We start from the raw sequence: 17,652 nt of genomic DNA on the forward strand, positions 1-17,652 counted from the left end.
CACAGACATCAGGTGTAGTGTTGGCAAGAAGTGTAGCACGAACAGAAGCTCTGCGAACTCAGGAAAGAACATGTATTAAGCTACTGGTTTGCGTCAAATTCTCCTCTTTCCTTTTTCCACAGAGTGGCAGCAGCAATATTTAGGATCCCTTACCCAGGCATTAAACCATGACTGGTAGGCTGCTCGGAGCGGCAGCAAGACGTGTTTAGCAACCAAAAAAACGGTTGTCGTGGTGAAGGGGCTAGGATCTAAAAATAATCTCGCCTTGTCATACGCGCCGAGGGACTTGAAAAAGCGCTTCCTGTAGCCCAGCGCCTGGACCTCGGAACGCTGTTTTGTCTCTGGGAAAGTGGTGCAGGCAGCGTGGACCTTACATGACGACACAGGTCATTCCAGGCACGACATGTGTTCGTGCAGGGGACGGGCCTGTCACCTACGGGGCAAATGTCAGAGGAAAGAGCAACAGCAGCAAATGTCAACGTGCTTTACTTATTCAGCTGGGCTTGTTTCTGGAAGGCAGCGTGATCTCACCATTGCGTGGGTAGTGGCCCTTTGAACGGCGGACATATATAACATCTGGGGCCGGGAACGCTAACCTCCCAATTACCAGTGGCCGACGGACTGCCTCACTCACTCCCTGAAGAACCGGCGTCACTAATACGGTACAGAGGTGGGTTAAAAAGGCTGAACGGAGACCCAGCGCGAGAGCTCAGCCTTTACCACTCAGAACTCTCTAACTGACCCTCTGCTTCCTTGTTACATAGATGACAAGACACTTTACATCCGAAATTGACCCTCTCTTTTTTGGTCTCTCATTCTATATTCTTTACAGGAGCAGCGCCTAGCGGGCTTTTCTTGTTTCTTTGTTTCTGCCCTTGAGTTGCTTCCTCTACTGTAAAAATATTATACGATTTACTATGAGCGCTACAACAAGCTTCACCCAAACCACGTTCGAGTAAATCTATTTCTTGTTATGCTATTAAATGAAAAAAAAACTCCTGTACGCCAACCTCATGTGTGTGTTGTTTACCTCGCGCCTTCCCTCCTGCAGGAAGCGTTGGGATGTGCTGTGATCCCCGCGAGGAGCCAAATCCGGGGTACCGCTAGAAACACCTGCCCTATCCGTCATTACCTTGATGAACCGAACGTATAGCGGACACACGGAACACAGCAAAAATAAAGTAAAGAAAACGGAAAAATGCATATATAAAAATGTCGATGTATGAAAGGAAAACAAAAGAAACACTCAAAGAACAGTAAAAAAAGGTTGATATTTGAAAGAGAAAAAAAATCACGCAAACAGATATATTTAAGAAACAAGAAAAGTCATTAAGACATTGTAAGATCAGATACAGAGGAGAAACAGAAGCAAAGAATGGAACGAAGGAAGAAAGATGAAAATAGAACACAAGAACAAACTAGAAAGGTAAAGACGAAAAGGGAAAACAAGAATCCGAACGAGAAAGACAAAAACAAAACAGAAAGCATAACGAAGGAAAAGACAAAGATACAATAATAAATCAAGAAACGATAAAATAAAAATAAAACAGAAAAGAATATCACCAAAAGAAAACACAATTCAAACACAAATCAAGTCAAACAAAAAATAAGTAAATATAACTGAAGAACACGTAAAGAAAAAAAAAATCACATAATTCAAACACAAACCAAATCGAAGAAGAAAACAAACAAACAAAAAAAAAAAAGCTGAAGGACAGGTAAAACGAGACACCAACAATTAGAGTCTCACGGAAAGCATGCAGTCAGCCAGTCGGTCGGTCTCGTGCAAGATTAGTGACGACGCGTGTTTGTGGTCTGCGCATTAACATAACGTGTCTGCAGGGACGCCGACACTGTAGCCTGGCAGTGTCGTGCTGCTGGGGGGACAGTGTAGGCAATCCGGCTAGATGTGTTGGCGTCCTTTGCATGTTAGGAGACGAGGACAACTTAGAAGGACTATTACCTAACCTAACCTAACCTAACCTAACCTAGCCGAAGCTTTGTTTTACTAGGCTGCCTCTTTCCCTTTGATGCCATGATGTTTTTTGGTGACACTGCAAGCAATTCAGACCGATATGTTAAAGTCCTTTGTATGTTAGGAGACGAGGACAACTTAGAAGGATTATTACCTAAGTTAACCTAACCTATCCTAGCCGAAGATTTACTTTTACTAGTCTGCTGCTTTCCATTTGATCCCATGATGTTTTGGGGGAAATTGCAAGTGATTCAGACCGATATGTTGAAGTCCTTTGCATGTAAGGAGACGAGGACAACTTGGAAGGGCTATTACCTAACCTAACTTAACCTAACCTAGCAGGAGCTTTGTTTTTACTAAAGAGGCTACTTCTTTCCCTTTGATACCATGATGTATATTGGGACATTGCAAGCGATCCAGACCGATATGTTGACGTCCTGAAGATGTGGGGAGACGAGAGGACAACTGAGGACTGTTCTTTGTCCTTGGGCTTAATCTTTCCTCTTTGTGCTGTGATGCTTTGCGGGATATTGTGCAGGGGAGATAATGACCATTGTGTTGGTGTCTCCAGTGCGAGGGGAACGAGAAGACAACATAAAGGGGCTGCGCTTTGTTTTAACTGAGTTGGTTCGTTTTCTTTGATGTCATAGCGCCAGTTTTACAGTCCAGTACAGCAAGTTTGTAAGCTCCCCAACCAAACACAAAATACGGCGAAAATTCCTTGTGTAGTGTTTGGCGTTGCAATAAAAAGGAGGAAATTTTAGGAAACTCTACAGGAAAGCTCATTAGTATCTGGTATTGGGTAGAAATAACGGACCATTGTGGAGAAGACAGTTTGGTTGGGGCGCTTACAATGACCCTGTGTTGGACTGTCGAACTGGCCCATAGTGTTCGGCGGGCCATGCAGTGTGAGGGTGGAAAGAGGTCCGGCTATCTGTCATGTTGCTGCGTCAGGGAATCAGCACTGCAAGTCTAAAGATAAATGTACAGAGGGACTGACTGTTAACTCTTCTCTGTTTTTCCTTCATTCAACACGAAGGAATATCCACTAGTTGAACAAACACAGAGGCACGGCCTGTTCTTTTAGGATTTTTATTTCATAATGTTTTTTGTTTTTTTAAATAATCACCAAGTTGATAATACGCAGAATGACTGACTATTCATTTGTTTTTGTTTTTAATTTGGTGCCAGTTTTATTTTTATTTTTAATATGAAGGAACATCCACCAAGTTGAACACACACAGATGGACTGACTGTCTTTGTTTTTCTTTCTTTTTTACATTAAGAGACATCAATCAAGTATAAATACACAAAAGGAATTAAATATTCTTCTCTCTGGGTTTTCTTTTCTTCAGCACAGTGAACCTAAGGGGAACACAGAACACTCAGCGAGAGTTCAATACACACATACCTTGCAATCCCTTGTTGTGACATTTATATACTTAAGGCCTTCATAAAGATAAGCTGCTCAGTCACACCCATATAAAGCAAGATGTATATTGACTTATCGCGAACCAACAACTTTCTCTTCAGCTTATAATAAACATTCACTTCTCTGCCTTTCTATTAAGAGCTCCACATATCACGCAATCTTTCTTTTTTCTCCCCGCTAAGTCCCTTAAAAGTGCATGCATTCTGCCCTGCCGAGCAATAAGGCTGCGCTGCGAGGAACAAGAGAGACTGGACAAGGGAGTGTTACGTACGTCTCCTTCGCCTCAAGCGCCGGCAAGACATCTAATTGCGGTGGCCTTTAAAACACTAATCATAATACTTTCTCCGGGGGGTAATAGGCGTTGCCATTAATCAGAGTAAGGCCGCGAAGGAGCAACGTCCCTCTTGATCTACGACAACATCTCGCCCTTTAATCTTTCACTTAGCTCCGAGGCTCTCTAGGTAGGTGCCTCGGAGCATTAGGCTAATGACGCTCGTACCTGTGAAACACGTCAGGGCCATTATCGCACCTGTCACCTGTACGGCCTTCACCTAAGCTGTAAATTAATGCGATGTTGCACGGCTCCGCTAAAGGTGAGGACTGTATAAACTTTCCTACCTCCATAAAATACTTTCGCTTGCCCGTTCTCGCGTGGAAGACAAAACGCGTTCTCTTGGATGACGGCAAAGAAAATGGATGAGAAAGAAGTATAAAAAACGGGCTTGTGGGTTCATGGCGCGGTCCATCTGTACATCAGACACCAAGAACAAACGGACTCGGCGATTATATCAAGCCCTCAAGCCCCTTTCACCTGCGCCTCACCACAAGCGAAATAATTAAACCTTTCTTACCTGGATCGCCTCTCTCTCTCTCTCTCTCTCTCTCTCTCTCTCTCTCTCTTTCCTTTTTTTACTTTTTCTTTTTTCTTCTATCTATCTATATATGACGATATCTGTCTATCTCTTTCTCTCTCTCATGCTTTTATTCCTTCTTTCTTCCTTTTTTACTTTCTCTTCTCTTTTCTTCTATCTATCTGATCAAACTCTTCTTATCTGGATCACCTCTCTCTTTTTCTCTATCATCCTTTCATTCCTCTTTTATTCTTAACTTTTTTTACCTTCTCTTCTGTTACCTTCTCTCTATCCGTCTATCTATCTATTTTTCTCTCTTGTATTTCACCGCAGCGAGATCTCCATGCAAACAGCCCTTTCACTTTTCCCATCACAAGTAAACCTACCCACTGATAATCTCTTAGTGGAGGCTGATATCACGTACAGGCCATCAATTACAAGCCACCGAACGCCTTGTATAGTAGCCAGCCGGTCCGTCGATCACCACAACATGCCTTCAGCCTGCACCGAACAACAGCAAGCCTCGACAAAAACCAGAACAGTATCATTCCGGGCACTGCCATTACTAGCGCTGGTGACACGACGTTGAAAGTGAGTTCCCAAGAGTGGAGGAGCGCTTGTTTACTTTCTCCACACGCGTTGCATGTGTAGAGTATCTTTTTGTTATATTTGGTCAGCCTTGATGACGATGGCTGATTCTTGTTACTGTCACTTCTTGCAGGGTGACATTTAAATAATCCATCCATCATCTCGGCAGGTAGTCCATCAATCACGTGGGAAAAAGTATGTAGCATGTGTATATGTACATTACCGATTTATCTACATTTGTACCCATCTACCTACCTACCTATCTACCTGACCGTCTACCGACCAATCACCATTTTTGTCTACCTACCTACCCACGTTTATTTTTACATACCTGCCTATCTATTTGCCTTCCATCCGAGTCAGTCATTTAGTCTGTCTATCTGTCTATCTACTAATCAATCTATCATTCTATCTATCTGTCCATTTATTCAGTTATTTGACCGAGGTAAGAGGGAACAAGACAAGAAGCAGACGATTACACTACTAACACAACTGCCACTAAATAAAACCGCACGAGTAATAATAGCGGCGAGGGAGAGGGATGAAAGGCGAGGAGAAAGGGGTGACCAGCACACAAGAGGAGCAGAGCAGGGGTGGAAAGGTGGGAGGAGGGAAGGAAGAAGTGGAAGGGAGGCGTGGAGACGGCCTTCTCTCTCCCCACTGAAGCCACTCCTCCACCTCCTACCGGCGGAGAACATGTGGGTCAGGCGAGCGCCAGCTGGGCCTCGTGAACTCTGACCTCAACCCGACTCCCTTCCACCTTTCCCCCTCAACCTCCTCCTCCTCTCAGTCATCTACGTCTCTTTCACCTCCAGTAACACACTTTTTCCTCATGTTTGCCTGGTTGCATCAATGCCTCGCGGAGTGCCATTAGACGCGCCGGAAAAGGGTCGTCCCACAGGCATACAAAGGTTACGTGGCGCATGTCTGAAAGGCTTATATAGGAAGGTATGTGCGTACGTGTGTATGCCTCCCACCGCCATCAGTGCCCCCATAGAGCGCCATTGGAGCTCAGGTGTAAATGATCCGTGGCAGGTATACACAGAGGTTATGTAAGGAATGCTTGACGTTTGACAAAGATACACACAGCCAGTAAAGAGAATGTATCCCACTCCAACTGAATGAAGTAATATGAAAAACGGGAAGAATAGCAGACCATTTTCTTTGTTACCATCATTCCCCATTCTCCAACTAAAAGCAATAATACGAAAACTAAATACAGGAATATGAAAACGGGGAAAAAACACCCATAATTTTCATTGTTAATATCATTCCCATTCCCCAACTAAATTAAGTATTATGCAAACGGGTTCTTACTATCATTCCCCATTCTCAAACTAAAAAAAATAATACGATAACTAAATAAAGTAATATGAAAACGGGAAAGAACACACCCCATATTCTTTCTTACGACTATTTCCCATTCTCTTTAGCTCCGGTCCGTTTTCTCTATAAAGTCGTTCAATAAGGACACCGATACATATTAGGCTACCAGTACGAGTATAACACCTGTCCACACATTCCTGGGGGAGGGGGAAATGCTGTTCCTTACTACCGTGCACGCCTCATTGGACACAAGAGTTCCAGCTAATTGGGCGATGCGTATACATTACTTTTAAGTACCACGGGGTTAGTGAAGGTGCCCTGGGCGGGTCCTGAGTAGGCGTCCCCCCTGAATCCCCGTCCCCCACAGCAGTATATACCCAGCAGGCGTGCCCAGTCAGCCGTCACATCGACCACTGGTACAATTAACATGTGATATTTACAGGGTGAAAGCACTGGGTTTTGTCGCGAACTGAAGGAAAAAGTTGAGACGGGGATGGAGGGGGAAAGAGGGAGGGGAGGGGAGGAGAGGAGGAGGAGAGGAGAGGAGAGGAGAGGAGAGGAGAGGAGAGACAGACAGATACACAGATACACAGACACACAGACACAAACACACACAGACAAAAAGTAATGAGATGAAAGGAGAAGATACGGGAGAAGAGAGAGAGGAGAAGAGAAGAGAGGAAGGGAGAAGAGGGGGGAGGGGGAGAAGACCACTAATTTTCTCGCTACTCCCCGCGGCTTTGGCACTAATACTCCCTCAGCTCCTCCCACGCCCTCATAAAACGCAACCTAATGCTAATCTTATGCGAAAATGGGCAGGCAAGGGCGAGCGCCACTTCCTGAGAGCGCCGCCGAGGCCTTGCTATCACGCTATGCTGACGAGTCTGTGGAAGAGTTGGCTGAGAGAGGGTGTGTTGCCGAGTGTTGGGTGAGTGGAGGATGTGTTGCATGTGTGTTAGCGGTGAGTGGAGGCTGTGTTGTGTGTGTGTTGGTTGTGTAGAGGTTGTGTTGGGTGTGTTTGTGTGCGTTGGCTGAAAAAGGGTGTGTTGCTGAGTGTTGGTTGAGTGGAGGGTGTGTTGGTTGAGTAGAGGTTGTGTTTGTGTGTGTTGTCTGTGTGTTGAATGACTTACCCTTTGCAGACTCCATAATTTTATATCCTGGCCTATCCTCGTGTGAAGGTTAATAAAGAGTGAGTGTTGACAGAGAAGATAAACTAATGTACACACACACACACACACACACACACACACACACACACACACACACACACACACACACACACACACACACACACACACACACACACACACACACACACACGAAATTGACCTCTCTTTTGGCCACTCCTCTGAGCGCTTTTTGTGGGAGCAGCGAACAGCGGGTTTTTTTTTTTTTTTTTTTTCATTGGTTTCCTTTTGTTTGCCCTTGAGCTGCTTCCTCTGCTGTAAAAAAAATAATAAAATAAAAAATAAAATAAAATAAAATAAAATAAGTACGAATGCCCGCACGCACTCATGGTCACACCATATCAGAGTCCAAGCTTTTTAGATAAGGCTCAAACCAATTTTCTTGATTCTTCTAACATTGCAGCCACGTTGCTAGTCTCCCCGAGCGGTACATTAGGGCTAGGAGGAGGAGGAGGAGGAGGAGGAGGAGGAGGAGGAGGAGGAGAAAGAGAAGAAGAAAGAGGAAGAGGGGGAGCAGGAGGAGGACGAGTTGGAGGAGGAGAACTCAGAGGAGGATGCGGATGAAGAGGAGGAGGAGATGAATATGAGGAGGAGGAGGAGGAGGAGGGGATGAATAAGAGGAGGAGGAAAAGGGGGGAAGACGAAAAAGAGGTAAAACCGGACGAGGAAAAGGAAGAAAAAAAGAATAGTAAAAGGAAAAAAAGAGATAGAAATGAGGAAGCTTGCAATACAAGATTTTTTTTACCGTTTCACTTACCACTTGACTTGACCTTGGAGACGACGGGAAAAAAACACCATATAATCGAACACACACACAAACAAACGAGCAAACAAACACACAAACACAGGTGACCATGAGCACAGCGGAAGGCATATCTCTTAAAGGAACTGAGAGGACACTTACCTTCAGATGTTCCTCCTGAGTCCTGCGCTGTGCCTGTGTATCCTTTGAGAGTCCTTAGGTCCTCGCCCCTCTCCTGGGTCCCGAGGTCACCAGGGAGGAGGAGGAAGAGGTGGAGGAGGAACTGGAGGTGAGGAAGGCGCTGGATCAAGGGGAGAGGCGCGGGAGAGAGAATAACAGCTGTGAGGGAGGAGCGGCGGACCTGTTGGAGGGAGAAAAAACATCCAGGTAGTGTCGTGATAAGGGAAACAATGGGGCTGACAACGCCGCAATCACGTGCAGCAGCGGGGGAGGGTGTGAGGCACGGCTTGGCGGGGCGGGGCGCACCTGGGAAGGGACCAGATAAGGAATGCACAACACCGCGGATATTAAAGTCACTGCCGGAAGCTGAATATGGCGGCCGCTCTCCATGCCTCCTCTGCTTTTTGTTTTATAGCTCTTTCTGGAGGGCGATTAAAGGGGAATGAGTCTGAGGAAAGTGTAGAATAATAAAAGACGTTTAAGTTTGAGGATGAATTTAGCAACTATATACACGAATTCAAAACCACAAAATATAATATCCTTGAGAAACATATACGTATATTAAAATGAACATAACAAAACGGAACTAAAAAAATGAACATCCTATACATTTTCAGGATACTTTAAGCGCACTGGTTTATCACGCAGTAGAAAAACAACAACTGAATTCACTTCCGGCGCATAGAAAATTAAACTTCAATGTGTTTGTATCTGTCGAGAGCGCCGCATCAACCCGACTGAGTTCATGGCGCCTCCCAAAAAAGTCATATATATTGGGAGGCGCTTAACGGTATACCTTCATTGCATTCTCGTTTTTGCCACCATGATACACCAACCCAACGAATGTATGTAGCTTCACACGACTCGTTACGTCTGGAAATTACGAGCGAGTTAGTCATCGTCAACAAGAGCCATAGATGGACCCTGGACGCTCGCTCTTTGTCACACGTCAACCGGAGTCGCATCCATTTAACGGGAGTCGCCGCCGCCGCTGACAAGCGCAGGTGGCGTAAGGAGGAGCATCGGGAGTTTATGCGGCAGCCGTGAGCAGCCTGGAAAGGTACCCCGACGAGCGGCTTTGGTCCCCGTCTCATGTATCAGCTTATCGGCGGGGCGTCCTGTACCCTGAGTGTCACTGCCCCGCCCCGCCCCGCTCCGCCCTGCCCCGAACAGACACGCCCCATCCCTGCCCCCTCCCCTTCTCTGCCCACCACGCCCTTTATACCCCTGTGTGATCTCTCCCTTCTGCACCACACTCTCCCTCTCTCCCTGACCACACTCTCTCTCTCTCTCTCTCTCTCTCTCTCTCTCTCTCTCTCTCTCTCTCTCTCTCTCTCTCTCTCTCTCTCTCCCCATGACCAGACACAAACGTCCCCTCCTCCCCCCACCTCCAACTGTTCTGCCTTGCACGCCCTTTATATCCCTAACTTTGTGTGATCTCTTCTCCCTTCTGCCCCACACTCTCCCTCTCTCCCTGACGACACTCTCCCTCTCGCTCTGACCAGACAGAGCCCCTCCCCCTTACCCCATGCGGTCACCTCTTCTCTGCCCCCTCCCCTTCCCACCCTGATCAGACACCTCTTCTATACCCTGTACCCTCCTGCACGCCCCTCCTCTCCCCGTTGCGTGTGATCCCTTTCTCCCCTTCCCCCCTACCCCCAGCACCGCCAGCAACACCCCCGCCGGCCAGCTGGGTATTAGATGACAAGAAGGACACGACTCAGCCTAATCCCTGAGGTCGCCCGGGATGCCTCGATCCTGGGGAGGGGTTAGGGATGACGATGATGATGATTATGATGATGATGATGATGATGATGATGATAATGATGGAGGAGGAGGAGGAGATGGAGGAGGAGAGGGAGGAGGAGGAAGAGAAGGAAGAAGAGTTGAAGGAGCAGGATGAGGAGGAGAAGAAAAGAGAGGGAGAAGATGAAAAATCAAATGGAAAAGGAAAAGATAAAAGAGGAAGAGGAGTAAAAGGAAAAAAGAGTAGGGTTCATTTCTTTTCCTCTTCTCAAATACAAGGTGCTCGTACTTGAATTCTAATAAGGTCTAATAAGGTACTGAACTACAAGTCACGGTCCATTAGCTGTTGTGAGTGTGTGTGTGTGTGTGTGTGTGTGTGTTCGTGTCACGGTGCTAGACAGAAGCTGAACCGCACTTGGCCAGGGTCGGAGGGTGGAGAGACGCCGAAACACCATCCAATAAACTAACGATAGCGTAACGTAAATAACATGGCCACTGAACCCTAAAGCCCAGCAGGAACGGTCGTTGTCCTGAACTACGACGCAAATCAAAACAAAGTCACTGGGAAGCAAAAAAGGGACAGAAAATAACGAGTGCGATGCAAATGTCCTGTCGAGTCATCAACAACACTAAAAACACACTAGCCGATGACATGGATAACGCAGAGTACACACGCCAGCGGGGGAGAGATAGAGATAAGGATACAGCAGTGAGAAGATGGCGCCACTATAAATACTTGCCTGCGCCATGACGGGCTGGGACCGACTTACATCCAGGCCCCTCAAGAGAGCCTACCGGCGCTACAGGCGTACACGTAAAAAAAAAAAAAAAAAAAAAGTGAGTAAGTCAAAGACAGAAGACAGAAGACAGAACAAAGGGAGCAATGTGGCTGCTCTACCGACTCATCATCAACACTACAAACATTCTCGCCCATAACAAAGATAACACCGCGTATACACACACCAGAGGGGGGGAAATAAAGATAAGGATACAGCAGTGAGTGAGTTGAAAGGTGAACATGAAAAACTTGACGGTGCTTGCAATAAAATCAATCAAGGCGACGTTATCTAGAGCAAAAAGCGGGAGTAACGACATCCTGCCCCGACACAGCCACAGACAGCCTCGCCGCCACCCACAGGCGTTGGTACGTTGGTTCTTCCTCACGCCAGCTGCTGCTACACATGTCTACAAGCACGTCGGGATCTTGTTCTAGGCCCAAAAAAGACCGAAAGAACGAGACACTTAAAAGAAAAAAGAATACAACAGACACCAGCTAGATAACCGAGGTAGGTAGGCAAGAAGGGAGGGAGGAATAGAGTTGCAAGTATAAATAAATGTGATAAAGTAAGACTAAAATATGCGACAGACACCACCTGGATGACCGGGGTTGGGGGGTATAGAGTTGCATGTATATATGATAAAATAGGACTAAAAAAAAAGGCAAGACACTGGGGGTAGGCAGAGTGGGAGGGAGGGAGGTGTAGAATTGCATATATAAACAACAAAATCATCATCTGTAACTTTAGAAGAGAAGAAAGCTAACACCCAAACGTGCCAAACTTGAACCCTCGAAAAAATAAGGACAAACCGACAAAAACAAAAGCACCAAAAACCAGCAGGACAACAGGGGCGAGATGCATACATGAATTATATAGTCAACAGCAACTGCAGTCTTATGAGGGAGAGAGGGGAGAACCGAACCCACGACCACAGGAATTCCTCAGAGGGTTATAACCACTGCACCAACACACCCTTGGAATGACGAGACGAGGAGAGCGGCGGAGGGGGCGGGGAGGAAGGGGGGAAGGGGGGGCGAGGACTATAAGGATCTCTTGAGCGGCCCAGGGCGGGGTGAGGAGAGGGCGAGGGTCCGTCTAAGGTACAGTGGCCTCTTCACCCCCCCCCCTCCCCCCCTGGCCAACCTCAGGAGTCTGTGATTTATTACTTTATTACAGCATAGGAAGCAATTAAAGGGTAAAAATCAAAAACAAAAAATAACAGCTCAGATAACAAATAACAAGTCAAATGTGCAGCTAAAAGTAAAAAAAACTAAGACAAATAAAAAAAAAAAAAAACGGTCCAAATAACGAGACTATCAAATAACGAGTCTAATGTGGTCCAGGTTGATGAGGAGAGGCGAGGAGTTTCGAGCCCCAGTGCTACCGTGAGTCTTAAATTTCAAGCCATAACCAACCAAAAACAACCACCTCAAAGAGTAAAAATGGAGTGCCCAGATCAGCCTTCCTTCAACTCTACATATTTTCTCCTTCAAGAGGTTAGACAGCTTGGCACATCTAGAATTAAATTAGACCATTAGCTTTGAGGATAACAAGTTTTACTTTGTGTGTGGGCGTTTTGTGGGTTTTTTTAACTTTTTTTTGTCATTTAGTTTGGTTGTTAATTTGGTTTTCTTGTTTGTTGTCTTTGTCTTTCTCCTTTCCTATTAAAAAAGAGAGGAATATTCAGAGTCATAATTTAACTTTCAGAATAGCAATGTGACTTTCAGAGTGGCTATGTAGAGCAAGACGGAGGTTATGACAGTAAAGAAAATGGAGTAATTGAAAAACAATGCAGAGGATAACAATGAAAGTAATACCATGAAAAGGCGGCGGTTGTGATGATGATGATGCTGGTGGTGGTGAATGAATGAAGTGGAGGATACGAGGGTAGGAAGGGGAGGTGATGGGTGTATGGCTATAACAAAGGAAGAGGAAGTGGCTGGGTGGTGCTTGTGGTGGAAGTAACGGGTGGAATGGAAGTATTACAAATGGTGATTGGTGAGTGATGGAGGGTTGGAAGGGGTGGGGAGGGTTGGTGATGGAGTGGGGCAGGGTAGGAGGAGGTGGAGGAGGAAGAGGAAGAAATTTGCAGAGTGGGTGGAGTGATAGGAAACAAACAAAGGCAGATGGGGATGAAGGGGAGGATATGTGGGGAAAAAGTGGAGAATGATGATGATGGATACTATAAAAAAAAATGATGTACTGTAATGTGAGAATGGGGTGAGGATGAGGAAGGGGAGGAGGACTGGGTTGGGAGGATGAAGAAGGATGAGGGATGAGTTAAGAATTGAGGGGTATGGATGAGATGGGGTCGAGGATGGGGATGGGATGTGAGGAGGGGGAAAAAGGGGGCGGGGGAGAAGAATCAGTATCCCTTCCTCACCAGCTCAAGCAATGCATCACCATCAGAAACTAACGCACACTCATCACTTTCATTGATTGTGAGTCTTCTTCTGTAGTTTGTCTTCATCTCTCTCTCTCTCTCTCTCTCTCTCTCTCTCTCTCTCTCTCTCTCTCTCTCTCTCTCTCTCTCTCTCTCTCTCTCTCTCTCTCTCTCTCTCTCTCTCTCTCTCTCTCTCTCTCTATCTATCCATCTTTCCATTTGTCATCTTGTTAAATAATCTTCCTCAGCATCTATCTATCTATCTATCTACTTATTCATCTTTTTATATACCTCTTTTACTCTCTATCTATCCATCTTTCCATTTGTCATCTTGTTAAATAATCTTCATCAACATCTATCAAATCTATCTATTTATCTCTTTATATACCTCTTTATTTATCTATCTCTTCGCGCATCATCTTGCTAAGTAATCTCTCTCAGCATCAGTAGCTTAGCCCTTATCTGATCTGTCCAGCACGTTTTGCAGTCATAACCAACACCTTAACAGCTTCCCTCCCTCCCTTCCTCCCTCCTTCGCCCCCCTCCCCCCTTCACATGCCCCTGACTGCCCAGCTTATTATCTTCATCATGTTAGGAAGAAGCTGCATCATCATCTCTCCCCTCGACAGCCAGCACTCCATCACCGTTTGTTCTTCTTCACTCTCATCATCGTAAACATTCAAAACAACTCGACTCGTCTTCCTCCTTTGCTCAGTCTTATTTTCTTCCTCTTCTTCTCTCTTCCTTACACACATTTGCAAAAGGCTAAATCATTCTCCCCTAAAAAGGATGGCTATAACTTCGATTTTGGACATTTCTTATTGAACCTTTTCCTAATACAGAGGTGGAATTAGCTTTATTTTTTCTTCTTCTTTTGTATGTGTTGTATTTGTGTTGTGTTGCGCGCTAGTTCGTTAGTTCTGCTTCCATTTAGGCGAGGAAAAAAAAGATTCGGGTTCAAGACTCGGTATGTCCTTGATGATCTCTCCCTTGGCAAGTCTCTGTCTCTCTCTCTCTCCCTCCCTGTGGTGTGATCAGGAGGAGGAGGTGGAAATAAGATAAGAAAGAAGACGACGAAGAAAATAAAGGAACAAGAACAAGAATAATGTAAAAGATGCAAGATGTAATAGAAAAGGAGGACGAGGAGGAAAATGACGTAGAAAAAAACACGATAAAAAAAAAACTAATAATAAGGTGGAGGAGAAAAATGACAACGAAGAGGAGAACCACGAGGAAGAGGAGGAGACAAAGCAGGCGGGACCCAACCAACCTAAACCAAACCAAACCTGATGGGAATGACGAGAAGAAAATCAAAGAAAAACCAAACGATAAAAAATAACTAATAAGAAGGTGGAGGAGAAAAATGACAAAAAAAGAGGAAAACCACGAGGAAGAGAAGGAGGAGACAGAGTAGGCAGGACCCAACCAACCTAAACCAAACCTCAATCACCAGAAGCACCCACGAACACCTCTGACCCTTCCCTCCTTCCCCCACGACCTCGAAGTCCACAAACCCAGTCAACGCGAGGCAGTTTTACGAGGCCCTTTAAAAACCCGAACATCCATTGACAGAAAAAAAGGGAAAGGGTGGGAGAGGATACGTGAAATTACTGCAGACGATGGAAAGGGAGATAATGGCTGGTAGGATACGTATGTGACGAGGTAATGGGAGGAAAAGGGTAGGTATGGGAACAGGGGCGCGCACGTCTGAGGTTAGGTGAGAAATGTTATGTTACTGAGGAGGTAGATAAGGTGGAGAAGGCGAAGGTGAAGGAGGTAAAGGTATGCGGCCGTGGAGGAGGAGGAGAAAGAGAAGCTGGAAGGGAAAGAGGTTAAGACGGAGGATTAAGTAGAGATAGAAAAGGATAATGGTGAGTGCACGGAGAATAAAAAGGAGGATAAAGAAGAGAAAAAGAGATGAACGTGTATGTCAGTCAAGAAGGAAGGAATAAGAAGAAAGACTGTGGACCGAGGAGAAAGATAAATGAAGCGAAAAAGAGGAAGAGACAATAATAAATGGAAGATATAAATAGAAGCAAAGACTGATGGGAGAAGGAAAAAGCGGACTGTAAAAGAAAGATACAAGACGACTGAAAATTGAAGAGACAAAGAAGGTTAGTAGTGAGTGTGGGCATGGAGGTGAATGGAGGAGGAGGAGGAGGAGGAGGACGAGGAGGAGGGGGAGGCAACGGGAAGAGGAAGGGATAAAAGTAGAGGCAGAAGATTGAGGAGACAAAAAGGAGAAATGGTGAGTGTGGAGGAGGAGGAGGGGGTGGAGGAGGAGGAGTTGGAGAGAGAAAAGAAGAGGAGGAGGAGGAGGACGTAAAGATGGAAGAGGCAATGAAGGTGAGATGCGGATCTAAAGTGGCTAAGAGGGAGGCGTGTCAAAGGGGCCGCGGGATGCTGTCTGGCGGGAAGAAAACACAACAAGCACACAGAGGGCCGCGGCGACCTTGGCGACGACACTCAAGGCGGAGGGCGAGGCGCGGTGCCATCCAGAGACTACATAAGCACGATCAAAGGTTGGTATTTAGAGGCGAGCCAAAATAAATTAAGCACAAAGGCGTTACCAGATTATAGTTACCCAATGAGAGTCGCTTAGATAACTAGATACAACATATAATCGATGCAAGAAATTCAGAGGCCAGCCAGAGACAAAATAACACAATCAATTGATAATATTAAGAGGCAAGCTAAACTAAATAATGCACAAAGGCGTGTCTTACATTATACTTTACAAATACCTGATTAAGCAAACACACGGAAAGACAATCAGCTAACTAGATGCTAAATATATACACAATCAGTATAGAAAATGACGAGCTAAACTAAATAATGGGCAAGGCGTTTCTTACACAATACTTCACAAATACCTAATCAAAGTTGCCCCAAGAGGGACGCTTAGCTAACCAGACACTATATATTAACACAATCAATAGAGAAATTTCAAGACAAGCCAAAAGAAATAATGGTCAAAGGCGTTAGCTACATCAAACTCCACAAATACCTAATCAAAGAGTTGCTTAGTCATCTCCAGACAACACATCAACAGAATCAAAGGAAGGAATGAAGTGGAGGCAAGCTAAAGTAAAGGACAGAGCCGTTGTTTACATCACCCTCCCCGCAGGAACAAAATGAACCAGTCACCACAATAAACATAAACAAACAATGGATAAAGGAGTTACTTACATCAGACTCCATAAACATTAACAGAAGGCCACACTCACAATAATAACTGTCTTCTCGGTTGCTTCGTCACATATGTTCTCCTCCACAACATAAAAACACAACAACTCAAGAACACAAAGAGTCTGCAGGAGGACGGTAGACCTATACAAGGGAGCTCCTGTAAACCTAACCCCACCTAACCTCACTAGACATTAACTTATCTAACCTTTTCTTTAGTCTAGTTTTGTATTAACTCGTCTAACCACGCAATAACTTATCTAAGCTTTTCTTTAGTTCATTTTTGTATTACCTCGTCTAACCAGCACTAACACACAAATGCACAGGATACGTTTAGCAGCTTAACAAATCCGTTCAGGCTGACAGATGTAAATTCTAAACAAACACATCATTACTTTGTCATTGTTCCCGTCTGCTTTATTGGCAACAGAATGAATCGTGCTATACCCTCACGGTCACATATATTAATTTTATACATACGAGCGCGCGCGCGCACACACACACACACACACACACACACACACACACACACACACACACACATAAATAATTAAGGCGTAGTTCACTTATTATTATTTTTTCTTCCTCTTCCTCCACGAAATATTATCATTATATTATCATCACAAACATCATCAGTATTACCAAGTATGAATCTCTCTCTCTCTCTCTCTCTCTCTCTCTCTCTCTCTCTCTCTCTCTCTCTCTCTCTCTCTCTCTCCTCCCTGACCTCGCTCGTGAGAATTTACATTCCCCGATTTCTTCCCCGAAAGATTTCGCCAAAAACATTAAGTAACTTTTTTTTACATCATATTATACGACTTCGGAGAAATTTTCCCATAAGGTGAGCACGCCGCAAACGGAGAAAGACAGAACGAGACACAGATAAAGAAGAAAAGAGAAAAGAGAAAAGATTGGTAGATTAAAGAGAGTGAGAGAAAGGGAGAGTAAACTTCAAGGCGAGAGGGAGACGAAAAAGGGAGATAAAACAGACGGAGACACATATGGCGAGACCGAGAGAAAGAGAAAGAGAAGGGATGGACAAAAATGGAAGAGAGGAGTGATGGAAGAAACAACGGAGAGGAAGAGGGAAGGAAAGAAAGAATAGAGCCAGAGACCGATAGGAAAGAGTAGAAGGGAGAATAAGAGAAGGACGTGAAAGAAGACAGAAAATATAAAAGAATGAAAGAGAGAATTAAAGGAGACAAGAAAGAGGAGAAGAAGGAGAAAAAAGATAGACAGACAGAAACAAGAGAGGGGTAGAGAAGGTCGTAAAAAGA

At 45.1% G+C, this 17,652-nt stretch overlaps 1 protein-coding gene across 3 annotated transcripts in view; it reads right to left on the reverse strand.

Moving 5' to 3' along the window:
* LOC126999897 (uncharacterized) overlaps positions 1-17,652 on the reverse strand; it is a 171,449-nt gene that overhangs the window by 105,957 nt on the left and 47,840 nt on the right. For all 3 annotated transcript variants that reach the window (XM_050863024.1, XM_050863026.1, XM_050863023.1), the window contains exon 2: positions 8,264-8,462. The gene's annotated coding sequence lies outside the window, so the exon portion shown is untranslated. The remainder of the gene's footprint in view (positions 1-8,263; positions 8,463-17,652) is intronic.

The sequence above is a fragment of the Eriocheir sinensis genome, chromosome 17, assembly GCF_024679095.1.
Source record: "Eriocheir sinensis breed Jianghai 21 chromosome 17, ASM2467909v1, whole genome shotgun sequence".
NCBI lineage: Eukaryota > Metazoa > Arthropoda > Malacostraca > Decapoda > Varunidae > Eriocheir > Eriocheir sinensis.